Source organism: Micropterus salmoides, unplaced genomic scaffold (genome assembly GCF_014851395.1).
Source record: "Micropterus salmoides isolate LMB-PRFRI ecotype aquatic unplaced genomic scaffold, ASM1485139v1 Ms_hic_scaffold_11, whole genome shotgun sequence".
Classification (NCBI taxonomy): domain Eukaryota; kingdom Metazoa; phylum Chordata; class Actinopteri; order Centrarchiformes; family Centrarchidae; genus Micropterus; species Micropterus salmoides.
Genome location: NW_024040152.1, coordinates 23506679 through 23524965, shown reverse-complemented (window position 1 = coordinate 23524965; position 18287 = coordinate 23506679).

Sequence of the window (18287 nt, the reverse complement as noted above, 5' to 3'; positions counted from 1 at the left end):
ACAGTAATATATGTGCACTGAGCAACTGTACATGCTATTCAAAATCAGTGTGCCTATGTAAATATAACTGGTTCTGCCCTCCCACCCATTTCCTTTACCCGCCTCTTTCCTCATTGCTGTCCAACCACAAAATCCATGCACATTCACCAGGTCTCCCTCAACTTCCCAGCCCTCCCAGCTGTGAAAAGGGGTTATCCACACTTCTGTGAACCTGGCTCTTGCCCTGTGTTCCTCAAATCTTTAACTGTACCATTCCTTCCCCCAATCCTTGCTTTCCTTCTTTCTCTCCCTCCCTCACGCCCTCATACCTTCATACCCCGACCCTACATGCATTTCTCCCGTTTCCCTCGCTGCACCCTCCACCTACTCATCCTTCTTTCTATCAATCAACGCACCCTGCAAAGAACGGCCTAACCATTTCTCCCATCCTGCGTGCCTCTCCTCAGGGAACCTGTTGTGGAGTAGAGTCGAATGGCTGCGAATGCTGAGGGGAAAAGAAAGTCAAGCCTCATTAGATTCTCATTACCTTTGCAAACTGAAAGCAACAGAGTTTTTTTTCACCATATAATCGCAGCCGTTCAGTGCCCTGGGAATCACTATGAACCCCCGCCCCACCACCGCCCCCACCCCAACTCCAGCACCAAGCCACACTCTCCCCCTCCCTCTTTCCTTCTACCCACCGTCATCCTTCCTTTTTAACAAGTGCACAACGAAGCATACAGATTGGCTTAGCTAGGGGAATTAAAGTTTTATTTCCATTCCAGTAGCACAATAATGCCTGTCATTAGAATGCCCCCTTAAAGTTTAACATGCCTTGCATTTCTCAGTTCCGGAGTCAATTTACAGCCCCTTCAACAACAAGTGGCAAGTTTTACAAACCTGCCATGTCTGATTAGCGACATGTAACAATATCACCTTCTTAAAGTGAGTTAATGATCTCCCCTCACTATCTAAACCCACTCCACCCTCCTTTGCTTTGTTGATTTTTTAATAATGTTCTTTTTTCTACTCTTCAGACTGTCAATCACATCTGCATTGCTACCCCTGTGCCTCCCCACAACACACACATAACCACTACCCCACCCAAGGGAGTATGTCTATCTGTGTCTAAGTGTGTGCTTGAACACCCCTCTCAACACACACACAGACACACACACATACACACACACACACACACAATGCTGCTGCTGAAAATAAAGCCAGTGTTGAGTAAATTAGCACATTTTGAAAAAGAAGTGCTGGAAAACCAATACATCACCATCAGCACAAATACTCAGAGAGTCGTTACCAAACTCATAGCAGATAAAGCCACATAATAAAAGGATATTCAAGGTGGTAGTAGCAGCATGCATGTGTGTATGTGCTTGTATGTAGGTTTGGGGAGTCGGTTTGTAACCCACAGTTCAAATTTACATACCAGAGTGAGTTGCTTGTATAAATAGCATTGTTGTTATAATAATTAAGTAGTTTTTTTTTAACATTAAATAGGTCAGAGGCTTCAATGGATATGACTGAGGTAGTCCCCATTATTAATCAGCACACTCAAAATGCCGCCTTCAAAGGGAAAATGCCATATTGCAAGATCATTGAAGTTGAAAGCCCTTGATGTAAACAAACTGAGCCCTGAATTCGTTGGCAGAGTGTAAACCCTCACTCAAAGGAAGAACAAAAAAAAAACATGAGTGACATTAACATCATATTTAATCTTATCAATAAACCATGTTTACTATCAGACTTCAGACTTCATATGTGATATGCCGCAGCTTTGCTTGAATTGAACAGCATGGAGTTGACAACTAACTGCTTTGGCCTGAGAGAGCACAGGTGGTCCCAGTGCAGGTATCAAAGGGGAGGTGATACAATTTTTTTCGTCATTAGTCTTCCCCTGTGTTTCTATCTTTTCTAGTTTACTGAAAAAATAGTCTTTTGCACTGTTAAGACATGTCATTCTGGAAAGTGGTTGCAGCTGTATGATTCAGAATATTGTTTTTCCTGTCATACCTCTTAAAACGATTGAGGCTAATGTCCGGCAGAAGTGCTTTTGGCATTATAATAATAAATGTTTCAGAATATGACATAAATACTAGTTTCGCAAGCTCCCTAAAAATTGCATTACAGTTATAGCATGTTTTTTCTCAAAATATTCACTTTTCAGGAGAACAGAAATACCAGCTTTGAATTCTGTTTCAAGGCCAGAAATGGAAGCTAATTTAATTGGCTCTTTTACACAACTTTCTCAGCCCATAAAGTTAACAAACCTAACTAATTTTTTGACTTTGTGGTGGGAGTAAACCACCACAAAGCCCATTCTCTGCATACTTGCTTCCTACTGGCTTCCTGCTGCAGCGCTGCTCCCATGACTAGAATAACTCTTAAAAATTATATCCAGGACTTTGCAATTATCAAACCAAGTTCAAGGGAGATGATACCCACAACAAGTTGGAATCCTAATCTTTCAGTTGACTTACTGTTGCTAAACTCTCTGTTACCCACCCACCTCTCCCAATATGGTCACACCCATGCAAACACAAAAAAGAGAAATAGAAGAGAACAAGACAATGGCACATGAGAAAGCAAAAGGAGAAAAAGGCAAAAACAAAACAACACAGAAAAGACAAAAAAGACTTCCAGAGGGAGAAAAAAACCCACAATACAAGTTCACCTATCCTAACAGCCAGGCTGGTAGTTGTTGGGATGGTAAATTGGGTTTGGATTCTTTGTGAGGTATCAAAATAGGATTATCCCCTTACAGTTCAAGGCAACCTTTCACTCATTCTCCCATAATCCCAGGTGGGTCATTGGATACACTGAAACATAGAATTGGATTGGATAGATTGAAACCTATTTCTTCTCAGTACCTATGTCTGGTGACATTTTGTTAAAATAAAATGTTCAGTAATATGCGCTTAAAGTTTAGTTACACCTTTCTTTATGTGCTTTTTTAAAAAAGAAATCTGGTTGTTTGCATGTAGTGAATGACACTAGAACTAGAGGATTATGTGGACTTAATAAACAGTAAAGTTACATATCATTCCTTGAAACACAAACTCATCTTTATAACATTTTCTATTTTGTTCCGGACAGCACGTCACTCAGAAAGGCTGACTTGAAATGGGATCTCTGTTCTGTTTGTTCTACTTCTTTGTGAACAATCCTCAGGATCCTGATCAGTCCCATATGCTGGGGTCACACTTGCCCCAGTGTTGCCATTTTTTACCAAAGTCTTAAACACCAATACAATTTTCAAGAGGTTAGTGAAAACAAGAAAAGAAGTACTTTTTTGTATATATGTCTAAACTTTCTGTATTTTTTTTCTATTTGGTGATAAACAGAGGAGGGGAGTGTTCTTACCTCCATATTTATATCAGTGCCTGGAACCCAGCGAACCACAGCCTATCTGGGAACAAATGAAGAGAGAGGGCTAGGTGATTAATGAAGTGGCCCACGATAGCAAACTGACTCTGATAACAGTTTCTCTTGCAAATAATAAATTACAAGCCTAAAATTCCTCTGGGAAAAATAGAAGGGAGGTATGAGGGTACTTGAGGAAAGCAGTAGAGAGCCAGACTGAGAGAGAGAGAGGGGGCTGAGGGTGAGATAGAGAAAGATAGAGAGAAAGACCCTGTTAAAACCTGGTTAAAATAGTGATAAAATGAATAAAGACACAGGCGGCAAGAAGAAAAAATTACATAAAATATTGGGATAAGTGAAGGCTTCACTTTGCATTTCTTCTCTCCCTCATCCTCCTTTCTCTCTGCCCTCTTTGCCTGCTGTCAACCTACCTTTGCTGTCCTGAAAGATATCTGTTTTGCTTTTCTTGTATCCATCAAGAATTATCCCTGTTCTTTGTCCAAAGCTGGCAAAGAAGTAAATAGTTCCATTTATTTGGGTTGTGCTGTGAAACCAAAGTTGTACTGAATTTCTTTCATGAAGCAATGGCATGGTTCTGGATGTAGTTTGTGAAACCCAGTTTTGGCTTTTCTCAGAAGGTGATATCTAGTCTGATGTCCAGGAATATAGATGCCTTATTCACAATGCATTTACTAGCCTTTGTTGTTATGAAAGGGGCTACAGTGGAAACAAAAACTGGAACCAATTTCAGAACTTATTTAAATTGAGCCAAATAAAAAGAAGAGGAGGAAAGAGGGACTGTGCCTTGTTCAAAATTTTGTTATGCAAACTTAATAAATAAATCACAAACTGATGTTTGCCAATGTCTGAAGGTGCTGAACCAACTGTGCTTACCTATGATGCTGATGTAAAAATAGAAATAGAAAAGTGTAAAAGAGAGAGGGGGAGGAGAAAAAAAGCAAATAAAGACAGATTTTGGACTATGATTGGAAAAAGAAGCAACTGTGACAGCATCACCTTAGGCCTGGACCCCGGGCCCCCACAGCACACAACGCAGCAGCAACCAGAGGAAGTTGCCAGGCCCACAGAAGCCTTGGAGGTAATTAATCATTTTAACCTGAAACCTGTCAAGATACAGCTCACTCTGTCTCCCTCCCTTTGCTGATTTCCCTGTCAATTATATGTCCAGACAATTCGACAACCTTTCAGTCCGTTTTTCTGCCTCTCTCTCTCTTTCTGTGTGTGTGTGTGTGTCTCTCTCTCTCTCTCTCCCCAAACTGCCATCTGTAATTGTTTAAAAATGTTCAAAGTATCCTTCCACGCTTCAACATTCTTGAAGACGGACTGTTTTACTGAGCTTCACATTGCTTCGAAGGAGGTGTGGAAGAATTTTTTTTTTTTATTGAAAAAGTAAAACAATAAGCGAAATAAATAGTCTATATGGTCATATCAACCAAACAGAAGCACTTCTTGTTAAACTAAACAATCTCCCAAACGTATATATCTATATAGCTGTATTTAGACAAACATGTGATATGGTGGTGTTAGGAATCCAGTGTGTTGTAGCACTGGTGTCAAATGCTTTAAATGTTCCCTTCCACCAGAAACATTTCTCTGGAAAACTGCACTAATCTCAATCATCCCAATCCCTGTAACTCCTGTGCTAGGTCCTGACAGACTGCTCATTGCTGTTGTGTGACCCAGTGGGCTGGTCCCCATTGGTGGTCCCCCTTCTTCCAATTACCGCTTACAGACTTACTCAAAACCTGCCTCACCACTTCCATATTGTCTTTCACTGTTTTCACTGCTGTGTGGTTCTGTGTGTGGTGTGAGTTTTTTCTCCCCTTCCTCTTTCCTTTTTACTCTCTTGTTTTCTGTCCTCCCCTCGTCCTTCCTTTCCTTCGTCCATTCCCTCCAACCTCTATGCCTACATCCCTCCTTGTCGTCCAGGGAGCGGGTGCAGTACTAGTGCTGCTGCTGTGCTTGCCAAGAACAGATGTCCAAGAAATACCAGCCCAGTGAGAGAAAAGGAGTGAGAGAGACAGATAGAGAGAGTGTGATAGAGAGAGGAGGAGAAAGAGAGCGGAAGCACATGGAGGCAGATTAGGTGAACCGTAGAATCTGCTGGTGCCGTCTGGAAATGTGGGATTCTATTCAGAGATTTGAAAACCTGTGTTGCTAAGCTTATGGTTCTTGTGTTCCTACAACATTTGGGATTATTATTATGATTATTATTTTCAAATACACAGTCTTTAATAACAAAGGTTAAAGTCAGAAAGTTGCTCTTTAGTCTTGTGAAAGTAACTTTGATGGAGCCAAGCAACCACAGCTTTTCAAATCACAACTTAGGTAAATGCCAAACATATAAAAACTTAAATACAAACACATAATAATCTAGTTGGGTGGGGGAACATTTGAATTTCAGTTTGATCCTTGGCTCCTTCTGTCCACATGTTGGAATGTCATTAAGCAACACACTGTACCAAGGGTCATGCCAATGCCTTGCATCTTAGCTCAATGCCATTGCTGAGGGAATTACCAAATAGAAGTCCATTTAATGTTGCAGAATGTTTTCAGTTTCTAAATATTGGCTTCTTCTCTCTCATTCCTTGTTGTTTTCAGTTCCCCTGTTCAGTTTAACATTACTCACAAAAAAAAGTAGGCTAGTTAAAGTTTTTCAGCAGCTCAAAGAAATGGTTACATTACAGACACTCCCACCTTCCACCTTAAGTTGATGCTATGGGGTACTGGCTACTGTTTAAGTGTTACTAGGGACACTTAAAACTGTTCTATTCACAAGCTTCACAGACAAACCAGTGTGAGCATTAAACTGTAGTTTTTTTAACATAATATTTCCTACCTTTTCCAGCCCCTCTTGTTTTTCTTTTCTTTTTCTTGTAAGTGACTCCACTGTATCACACACAGCTCTTTTATCCAAATAGTTTCCCTTCGTTTTTAAAGGGCACCCAAATTTCCTGGATCAAGGTGTGCGATGCTTTTAAACATAATTAAACGATATTGGTCCAACGACACCTGCATGTGGTGATAAAACAGGTTCGGGGCCAATAATATATTGTGTGCTGTGATCCTGAAATGAAACGGCTAAACTGCTATTATCCACATTTTTAAATACATGCATACTGCGGGTCCATGCCTGAATGTGGCTGCAGTATCAACCCCTGTGACCCCAAATCCAAAACCGCATACACAAGAGTAGAAATTTGGGAGGCGAGGGAGAAGTGTGTAAGTGAGAAAATAGCAGACTAGAAGAAGAGTGAGAAAGAAAACAAAAAATGAGTGCCTGCTTTGGAACAAACCAGTGACCCAAGTAACCTGGGTTCCTCCCAGCAGATTATCATGGGCACTGTGTGATTAAGGCCAGCCTCATTAGCATAATGATTTCCCATCCTCCCTATTCTTTTCCTCCATCCTGCCATCCATCCCTCTTTCCCTCCCTCCTTTCCTAGGCCTTGTGTTGTTAGCCACCAGCTCCCAGTGCTCCTCAAGTACTTTAAGCTTGTTAATAATCATTATGGGTGTGCAGTGAAGTGGGGAAAAGGAATAATTACCTCACCTGAGCCAAACCAAATTAACCCCTTTTCATTTTTTCCCCCTATTTTACTGTTGTCGGTTACCCATTCCATATCCCCACCCACCCACTTGCACACATGCACGCACACCGACATAGCATTCATCTGGGACCTATTAGGGATGTCTGTTATTAAGTGCTGAAATAATAAATGCTTGCACACACCATTTGCTATTTGGTAACAGAAGTACCTGTTTAGATGAAAGCTAAAGAGCCCTGTTTCACAAAGCAGGAACAATTCTGAGTAAAACCCAGGACATGCTTTTTGGCCATGGTGGCAGTTTATAAATGTGCACGTAGATAAAAAAAAAACAGAAATGAAAAGAAAAGACCTGATGAAATGTTTTCAAAATGAGACTGACTAGAAAATGTTGAACAGTTAAATGAACGATGATGCAAGTTGACACCATCTGAATACATATGTGATGGTGATGGATTTCATACTGTGTACGGCTCCTCTTTGCACACCACTGTACAAATATATATGCGTTTGGAGAAACACTGCCTACACATGAGGCGTAGCGTGAGCAGCACGTTAGCGGAACAGCAGCAGCAACTTCCATTCCTCTGTGCGTGCCTACACACATTTTGGCATTGTCAGAACCCAACACACAATTACTCTTGTTACACCTGTTAAGGTTAAAGGAAGAATATAGACTTGAAGTGTAAAACTGCGATTCAGGTCCCATTAATGTGTATATCACATGCATATGTGTAAAGCGGGAGTGAGACACCAGTCATTACGCTGCCTTTATAGACAGCTGGAGTGGTTGAAATAGAAATCTGTTCTTTCAAATGTACGTGAGAAAGACAACTGAAAAACTCATCTGAAACACTTCCTGTCTACACGCCGTAAAGGTTAAAGAAATATGTAGAAAAAAAGACACCTAATATCGCACTAAAATTTTATTTAAAGGGCACCAAATTTTCATGGTTTGCATTGCCTTAAAGTATACTTTAACAATACTTTTGTGATTAAAGAGGACATATAATTCTTTTGGGCTTTTTCCCTTTCTTTTTTTGTTATTTATCTTTTTTATGTATGTAATAGGTTTGCAAAGTGAAAAAGCCCAAAGTCCACGCCAAAGGGAGTTACCACCTCCCACAGAAAACACTGCTTCTGAACTGCTTGAAAACAGCTCGATTGTAGTCCAGCCTTTACTTCCATAACCTATCTGTGCCACTTTGTAACACGCGTCATGATGCTTGCCTTAAGGCTAGTCAGGCCCGCCCTCAAAAACACCAGTGGAAAACACACTGAGCTATAGCACATACACAGTGACAAGACAGTCATCTCCCGCCTCTCCTCACTCCCACCCTCCCTACCAAACTTTAGGCAGTCAATGGGAAAAAAGTTGTTACCGTGAAGTAGAGACTTTTGTTACAAATTATTAACTTACCCCTCTGAAACTCTTGCTCCACTCTAGGTTGCGAAGCTGGTTTGGGAACATGTACAGCTGAACCAAAGCTGTGGTTACCGGCTTGTGAACCGCCCTGCTGTGCTTCTGATTGGCTAATAGTCCTTTACAAGGTACTTAAAATGCACAACTCCCAGCAAAGATCATATTGAAATGAGATGCTTCATCTCATAGCTAAAACTGAGCTGTCAACACATATGGTGAAAAGAGGTGACAAAAATATGATGTTTTTTGAAAATTAAACTATGTAACCTATTCTAGCACAACCCCTAAATAAAATTATGAACCTGAAATTGAGCACAAAATGACCACTTTAAAACTGAGTAAAAATAAATGGTTGGTTCTGTTTGTTCACTGTAGCTCTCGGCCATTCTCATTATTTGTGGTTAGGGGTAACCAATCCCACCTCATAAACCCACACAAAATTCTTTGTCTTAATTATTTGATCCCATTTCCAATATGTGTAATCAGCTGTTTATGGACTCTTACCTGCCAGACTGCTTTTTTTCACCCTCTTCATTGTGGCAAAATTATACACCAAGGAATGTTGGAAGGCAACATACCCTGTTCATCCTGGGGCCCTTTCTCCACATTTTTCCACCCTTGTCTGACCGCTTAAAATGTGTTTCAAAGACACAAGTACCACAGAAATGTGGTACTCCTTAGACACCACACTGTATTCAATGAAACACTCACTGTATGACACGCAGTAACAAGTGAACAAATCTATACAAGTTTCTGGTGGACATTTAGTTCCCTGCAGTATTTTGTCCGTCATAAATCCAATTTCCCCCTCTCAGCAGAGGGTAGACTAAAGACATATGTCTGTAATACAATAACCTGATGCTCCAATAGAGATAGATTAGGGGCCATAAGAAATGAAAAATGTTTAAACTGTTAGGGGAGAGAACTGATATTTTCCATATTTCACTGTGCGTAGATGAAAATGACATAATCTTAAATGGGAGGAAACAGAAGTGAACGCTCAGTACATATTTTTCATTTGAGTCAGCTAAGGAGTCAAGAGTTGTAATATAAGGCTGGCTTAACTGTATTAAGAATGTGAACAAAAACCCAGATGTTGCTCTGGCTTTACTTCGAAATGTGAACTTTCCTGGCACCAATAACGTAAGGTAACATCTATAATGCAGTTTACAATCAGTTTATTTGTAAGCACCTCATTATTGACTCATCAACATGGGATTTCTTTTACTTTTACTTTTTTAAAGTAGTATGTCATGTAATAGTTGAGCCACGTGTTGTCTGGGCAGATGGCTTTCTCAACAGCAGGGCTATTAACAAATAAGAGCATTAACATGACATTTGTGCTGGAGAGGTAGCGTACAATTTGTTCAGAACATTTTTGTACAAAGTAACTGCCTGCTGGAAACATGGTTGATGACAGAGTGAGCCAAAACAGTAATGTTGTGGGCCTTAAAACCAAAATAATGGATGAAAATACTCCATAGAGCGACACCGTTCATATAACACACAGTCATTTCAACCATTTTTAAAATAAAAATATTGATTAGTCCAGCTTTAAGATATCTGTACAGCTGATGCAACATTCTGATCTATGCTGCAAAATGTCAATATGCTAGTCTGCTGGTTCCATGTACACCAAACTCACAAACAAATGTTGTTGTGACTTTAAATATCTGTTGTTAATATATCTGCACTTAACTTCCTATCCATTTGGGAAAACTCCAGACAGGCAGACAAGTAATATATAACTGCCATGTACATCTGGGGTGTGTATGTAAAGCAAAGAGACACATTCTAGGGAAGAACTAAAAGAATATTGTATGTCTTCATATATACTCTGTAAACAGGATGCCTGTTTATCAAACAGAAGCTATTAAGAGTTTGAAACCCCCTGGAGCCCCCATCACTGTTCAACTTTGCAAGACAAAACAGCAGCTCCAGAAATGATCTCCTCTAAATGCCTATAAGCACATTAAACATGGGTGTCTCCACTGCCCATCAATGACAGCATTCATGGGAGGGGTACGTAATGAAAGACTTGGAGTACAGGGGGATAACGCTACAAGCAGAGCCATCATCACTCAGGTGTGTGTGGTTGAGACAGAGGATCAAAGGCAGCCTCTGCCACTGGCATGCCTCTGCTGTGCTGCCGGCCGTGCTGCCAAAAAATCACTGGGTTTATATCAGGGAGGATAAAGTAAGGATTAAGAATAAACGAATTCTTGAACACACAACACCATTTACACAAGAAACAACAAGCTGGATATGTGGGAGGCCTTCTGTATTTCAATTTGAATGCTCAGTCAGAGGGAGACGCTTGGAGTGAAAAGGTCTAACGAGGCGCAGACAAAGCAGTCAAAGAGCACATTTCAACTTGGATTCATAAAAGCCTGCAAAGATGTGAAGGTATGAACAAGGTATAGCGTTTTTTTTCTGGTGTGGAAGCAGGCATTTATTGATAGTAACTTGAAGTCATGTCATTATTATGAGGACAAGAAGTTCAAATCCTTTTCCACTCAAACACTTCAGTGAGTGCTCTAGGTAATCCCTTGTTCGAGTCAGTCTGGTGGAAGAGACTTGATGTGATTGAAACGTGATTCTGGACTGTCAGAAAAACAAAACACTGTAGTGTGTATTTATCGTTTGTTCACATGTGTACAGGAAAGTGTGCATCCATTCTGTGTTTATCAGAAAGGATGCCCATACATGTAGCAACTCGTGCCGACTCCCAGTTCCTCCCCCTCGGCCAGTCAACCACACTTCAGACTCATTCCCATTTCTCTTTCCATCTCTTCATCCAAGCAGTAGCATGTTGTTTCACAGGCACAAGCCCATGTTTTGTTTTGTTTTCTCCCCTCTTTGTTTTTAATTGCTACCGTGGAGGTCAATTAATTTCACTCCCCCCTCTCTCTATCTGCAGCCCACACAGCTGCGGCACTGTGTGTTTGTTAGCCCATCTCCTTCCAAGCCCTAATGCCACATCACTTCAAATGGATTAATCGAGCCACTTTGTTGTTTAATCTTGCTTCGGCAGAACTAGTGGGTGGGTGGGTAGGGGGGTGGGTGTGTGTGGGAGGGAGCGAGGGGTGTGATCAGAGATGAACAGGCTTGTCTGTCTTTGTTGTGGAGAGACAGACAGACTGATGGACAGACAAAAAGTGGATGCATGGGCAGAGGGATGGAGGGACAGAAGGACCAAGTGATAGGCAGATAGAGGGATTGAAGAAGACGTGCAGCCAGAAACATAGACCAGTTGGCAATGACTGACAGACACAGAAAGAAAAAGAGACAAATGGTTGCAAACATGTCACCTAATGTCTGTTTAAAAGGAATTGTTTTAATACAGACATCATGTGGAGACATGCCTGTTCAGTCATTTTTCACTGTTTTTGAAGCTGTATAATGTGTATACAGTGTGTGCGCATTCGAGTCTGTATACTGGACACATCCAACTTCGCCATACTCCTATATTGAGTGACAGGACAATATGTTCTTATGAGTTAATATATGATAACAATTCTGACACAACAGACACATGTATAAACCACATGAAATCACACGTTGAAGCACACAAATTCAAGCAGGCTTGAAGATGCATACACCAACAATCACAGGTCTGCAGACAAGCATGTGTACATGATACCAAACATCACCTCTTCAGACACACACGTGTATACACACACACACACACACACACACACACACACACACAATTAAAGGTCCTCTTTGATGTTTTGATGCTTTCATGTTCTGATGACAATTTCATCAAGAAGGAGGGAGGCAGCACGGTTCAAACCTCCTGGCTACAAGCAGCACAGACATGCTACCGCGCTCACACACGCACACACATAAACACCACACAGATGCATACAGACAGCCTCCCAGCTACCAGCGGTGCTCTTCTCTTTTCTGACCTGCTGAGTCAGCCCGAGCCCCTTAAGACTTCTTACCTCTCAGTTACTAGATATCAGAGAGGGAACGAGTGCAGACAGGGAAAATATGATGGGAGAGAGAGAGAGGGGGGTGCAGAAGAAAAGATACTGTCTGGGGCCAATCCACAGACCTTTTGTAGTCGCACCAGTAAGAAATCACTTGGCTGGCGAGGAGAAGAATAAGGGCCACTGACCTGACATTGGATTCATTGTGTTTTGTAGAGCCATTCCTTGACATTTTGAATTTGTCCAGTCACTTTTGCTTTTGCAAGATGCATAGGGGTGAATAACTATCTACTGATATTAATGTCAACATTATATAACTCAAAGTCTGTTTACAGGTCTTGGGAGTATTACTGCACATGTGACAAAAGTTGTATAGGCCCTAAGCATTTGCGGCTCCAGAGGGAGCATAGATGTCACTTGCATCAGTGTCAATTGGGGCTGAATCCTGCAAGTTTGCAAATGTTCCACCACACACTACTATGTCAGGACTCTTCGATTCCTGGACAAGAACAGTTTCTTTTCAGGAGAAGCTGCCTAGACTCTCTTTATGGCCAATTACAAAACTGTCTTTTCTTGTTAGCAATGTAAAAGAAATCAAATAAATACAATAACAGCTCAAACAATTTGCTGATCACTCAGTCTGTGTTTAATTGGCATACTGTTCGAATTAAGGTCAGAAGCAGTTTAGAAAAGTGACCTCAGGAGATTGAAAAGGAGCCCACAGTCTTTACATTGTATGTGTGTGTCTGTATGTTTGTGTGTGTGTGTGTGTGTGTGTGTGTGTGTGCACGCTAGACAAAGGAACACAGACAGTGTGTGGTTTCCTCTGCTGTACAAGCAAGGCTTTGAATGAAGCAGTGAATAAACGGTTTTCAGTTAGCCCTAGATGCAAAGTTCCTTTACTGATAAGGAGAGCTAGAGGGCTAAGGAAGAGGGCAGGTGAAAGAGAGAGCGAATTGAGTTGAAGGGGCCGCATGTGGGTTTCCACCAAGGTGACAGTTGAGTAATACCAGTGTTGCTATTACAAGAAACAACACCACCAACATCAGAAAGGCATTTCAAGATGCAGATAACTGTGGAAAACAATACAATACTACTACTACTACTACTACTACTAATAATAATAATAATAAATAATAATATAATTAAAACAAAAAAGAAAAAATCAGATTAGAAGTAAAGCTCCTCTGCTCATGGATAACCCTTTATTACACAAAAAACAGTGCTTAAATTACCAAAGAGCCCTCCATAAAGCACCGTAACTTCCTAATCTTTTTATAATTAGCATTTCAATGATCCTACACATTAATGTCCGACCTTCAAGAACTCTGACCCAGCTCTAATTAGTGCTAATATCCGATCATTGCCATATATGAAACTAGCCATGACCAAACAAATGGACCTCAGGTACAGCTAATTTCTGGAGCAATTATCTTTTCATGTTGAGAGATTTAGCTGATTATCTGCACAATTTCACACAGCTTCTTTTCCCAGTGCGATTCTAAATGACATTACATTATAAAAAAAATATTTTTATCACTTCAAAGCCTGGCCCTGTGGAGAGGCTGTTCAGATGGTATTTCTTTTAATGTTTGGTCATGTGGAAATGCGCTAAAAGCCCATCAACTCAACTGCACATACCTATGTGATGCCCCAGTGTCGGGGAAAAAAATCAAGAAAGCATGACAACTCTTTAATATTGCATCCATTAGTGCTTTCTTTATTTGTTTAAAAGGTGTAAGCCAAGGACATTCTGACAATCCTAGAACCCAGATTTAACTGTTGAGTTGATCTGGCTTTGTGACATGTTTGCTTAATTTACATAGTGACTGAAACAAACGTAAAGTAATTGCTGAAAGGCAGTTTTAAAATCTATCACAATAGGTTACAAATTGATTTTGAATAAATTCTAGTACTGTACTAGTATACTTTACCAGGGTTTTGAGACACCATCTCTGAGTCTGACTAGATTACAGCAATGTTGCTGATACAGGTGTAGGATAGTTAGAATAAAAGGTGGCCAAACTGTATAATTAAACTCAATGTATGTAATCATCAAGTCGGCAGAGGACTGAAAACAATGATTATAAGGTAAGTCAGAGAGGAAATGCTATAGTATATGGGGAGCTGCCTGTGTGGTCCAAAGATTCAAATGTCCCCATTAGAGCTGGTGACAAAAAAGCACAATGACAGTTTGCAGACAAGGTATAAACAGTGATTAGATGCAGGTGTAAGTGTTCTTTACATCTTAGCAGTGGACCGGGAAAAGTGGGAATTGTTGTAGGTTTAAATAACATGATGGTTTACATCATCGTCAAAATAGTTCCCATATCACAGATTTTTTTACAGTGAAGTATTCCCCTTCTGCGTCACCCTCTGCGGTATGCTTCTTCATGTTAACAGATATGCATGACGGCGGCAGTGTGATTTCCCCTCTATAAACACAGCCTTTAATTCACTGATTTTTAATAATGAGAACATTTATTGTGACGCTTTGAGTCACTAATGCTTTTGATTGCTAATCTTATCAATCCTGCACAACACAGGGTTGATCAAATGAACACATTTCCTGTGGTGGGGGGGAGTTACTGGATTAATACAAAAAGCAGTTAAGGGAAATGTGAGCGTTAAGAGGGTAATGAAAAAGAAATGAAATGTAAGAAATGTAATTTAAGAAGAAAAGCAACAAAAGAGGTTCTGAATTCCAATTAGGGAGCAATGTCTCTAAGATGCAATGATCTGATCTGTCAGCTCATCTTAATTTAAGTGCAAGAACATTTAGAAAAGTATGTGTATTTCCATATATTATTAGCATATTCAGCATGAAAACAAGTGAGGTAATTTTATTTATTTGCTTGAGAGATGGGATTTTTTTTTTTGTCACATCAGTCCCAATAATGCATTTCACTTAGCCTTTTAAAAAAGGTTTATATACAGGCGCTAAGAGATCATTTCAAAAATGTATCCTCATAAATTATCCTCCCATCCTCCACTCACCCAAATGTGTATTTTTCTAATGCATGGGAGGCCATATTCAAATGAAGGAGGGGAAGACCTTTCACACCACGCCGGGCTATAATGGGGAAAGCTTAGCATAACTTCCGTCTGATTTCCAATGCAAATATTAGCAGTCAAGTTCAGTGTGTGGCTGCAGATTATAGTTTATCCCTCTCACACACCACAGAGTTCTTTTACGCTCTGGAAACATTTTTGCTTATCAGTGCAATGCAACGATCAACTCTCCTCACATCCTCTCAGTCCCTTGGAGACTTCAAGTGGGACTGGGGGAGAGAGAGAGAGAGAGAGAGAGAGAGAGAGAGAGAGAGAGAGAGAGAGAGAGAGAAATTATGATAGGGGGGTTAACGGCAGAATGAGAGAGGGAGATGAAGAGGGAGAAAGAGAATAATCAACATTCAAATGCAGTCAGATCCACCCCAAACTTCAGCCACCACCCATGATTATTATTTTTTTCTCTGAATCCTTAGAGCTTAAATCCTTAAATTAAACATCTTAATTGCTGTAAGCCTCACTATCAAATAGGGAATTACAAAGACCTCAGAGGAGTCTTGCCCCCCACCCCCCACCTCCCCACCACAGCTCCCCTTCCCCAAACTCCCCTCTCAACTCCTAATAACATATCACATATTATTGTTTATGTAATTACACTGTGCGAGATGCTGCCGCAACAGCCCTCCTATCTCCCCCCACTCTTCTTGTGTGTCTAATAGTATAAAGACAGCATGACTGATGAGTTGTCACATCAAACAATAGATCAAGAATAGCACAGATAATTCTATTAACCTATAAGTTTTCTTATTGGGTTGTCCTGGGAAATGCATTTTTTTTTCTTGTGCTCAGATAATGATACATCCATCTCTAGGACAATACACAATTGGGCTGCTTTCCGACAACACAGTGGTTAGTAGACACTTATAGCCCTTAGCATGTTATTTTAATATACATGTATAGTAAACATATTTGGTGTAAATTAAAGGCAACAGAATCTCCAGTTGTGGGCTAATGGAGCAACAACATTTTTTTTTCTTCTAACAAATTGCTTTATCTCTATAAATCGCTTTATCTCTATAAAAAGCACTGTATTCACTTCCTAAGTATCAGTGTGTCTTGATGTCTGGGGTCAACCACGTCCTCAGCAGCGCACCCATCTGCTTGGATTCAGTTGAACCTGTATAACCGGTTCATCTAGGGATTCAGCTAACACAAATCTACATTATCTTTAAATCTGACACATGTTCCCAAGTTGATTTATTCAAATTTCTTGCAAATGTTAAACTTTTACCTTTGTTTTCTTTTTTTTACATTTTTGTTTTCAAAATGTCTTAAAATACCATAGCTGATTATTAATTTCACGGTGAAGGACTAATTCATTAATAGAATAATTGATTCAGGTTTATTAAAAAATACATAGAAGATGTGTCCGCATTTGTCTGTACTCTGTTGACTTATGTGCCCCCATGATGACTTTTTCCTGACATCAGCTGTAATTACCAGTAAGTACATTTCTAGTCATGTGGCTTGTTAAAGATGCATTTTCCAGAAAAAAAGCTGTGCTTTTTCTTTCTCACATTGTTTACTGAAAAAGAGCCATGTGCATAATGTATCTGACTATTGTGCCTTTAAACAATAAGCAGCAATATATCAGTTAATAACAGAGCAAGGGTAAGAAGAGGAAACTGTTTATTTGTTTGGTGGATTTCTGTATTATACTCCAACATTTACAGGCAAGGGCACTAAACACCAGAGGGGTGGGTAAGCACAAAGAGCAGTGTGGCAGCAGAGCCAATTAGAAGTTACTTAAGGTCACGCCAAGGCCCGAGGGAGTAGAGGGAACAATAAATAATTTGGAGGGTAAAAAGCAAAGTGTTGCCCAGTACAAAATGCATTGTGTTCTTTAAAGTCTTGACAATTTATTTTCCCAATGAATTATACATGTGAGACTCTGCTGCAAACATGCGTTGCCCAGCGAGGGGGAGATAATCTTCAATCTTTGTAAGTACTTTAACAATGGTGTGTATGACAAACACTGGAAGAGATTTGGTGCTGGATGGAGACGTGAAGTGCTCCCTGTATTGTTACATCGCCCAGCAGCTTTGGAAAACAACAATCCAACTGCACTTATCCTTAGCCAATGTTTACTGATTGTTTCATGTAATGGGGAAAAATATTGCATTACCACAGCTTGTAACAGTTAGTTTTCAACTGATGCTGGAAATGTAGAAAATCTATTACCAAATGAATCGGCTTAGTTTCGGAAATGAAACTGACATTTTAATATATTTGATGAATTTGGAAGAGCCAAATATTTTATGACAAATGCTGCATGTTGTCTAAGTTTATACAAACACTGGGATAAGTTGTCGAGCTGGGAGGAGTGATCAGTTTTTACACTGTAAGCTGTGGAAATTGTGAATACAGGCAGTGAGTGAACCTGCAGAGCGGCTTTTGTATTTAAAGTTTTCAGCTGTGAGATTAAAAATTTCCAGTTGGATATATCACTGGGAACCTTCTCTCATATCCGTACACATCCTTTTCAAAGCAAATCCAGTCACGCAGAGCCGTTTGCTGCATTCTACTTTTCCCTATTCTTGTTTTCCAAAACATTAGTCTTGCAAACTCTAATGCGTGCAAATGCAATGACTCAAGCAGGCTGCCTCTCTCTCTTGCTTGTTTCCTTTCTTTCCCTCGCACTTCCTCTGTCTGTGTTTAGAAGGCGGTGAGTAAATCATATGGCAAGGGTAGCGCAAAGCCAGAAAATAATGGGATCATATTCCTCTCTCATTCGCCTATCAAAGTTTCATACAGAAGAAAAAAGCTTCCAGTTTCACTTCCCAGGAAACTCTAAAGACTCTGACAAATCAACATCCCTTGACAACTACATAATGTATGGCTTTTAGTATCTAGCCTGTGAAGCCCCATCACAGCCTATGATTGCTACATTGACTTACCTACACATACTGCCAACTACATTACAAAGAAGGCGAAGCC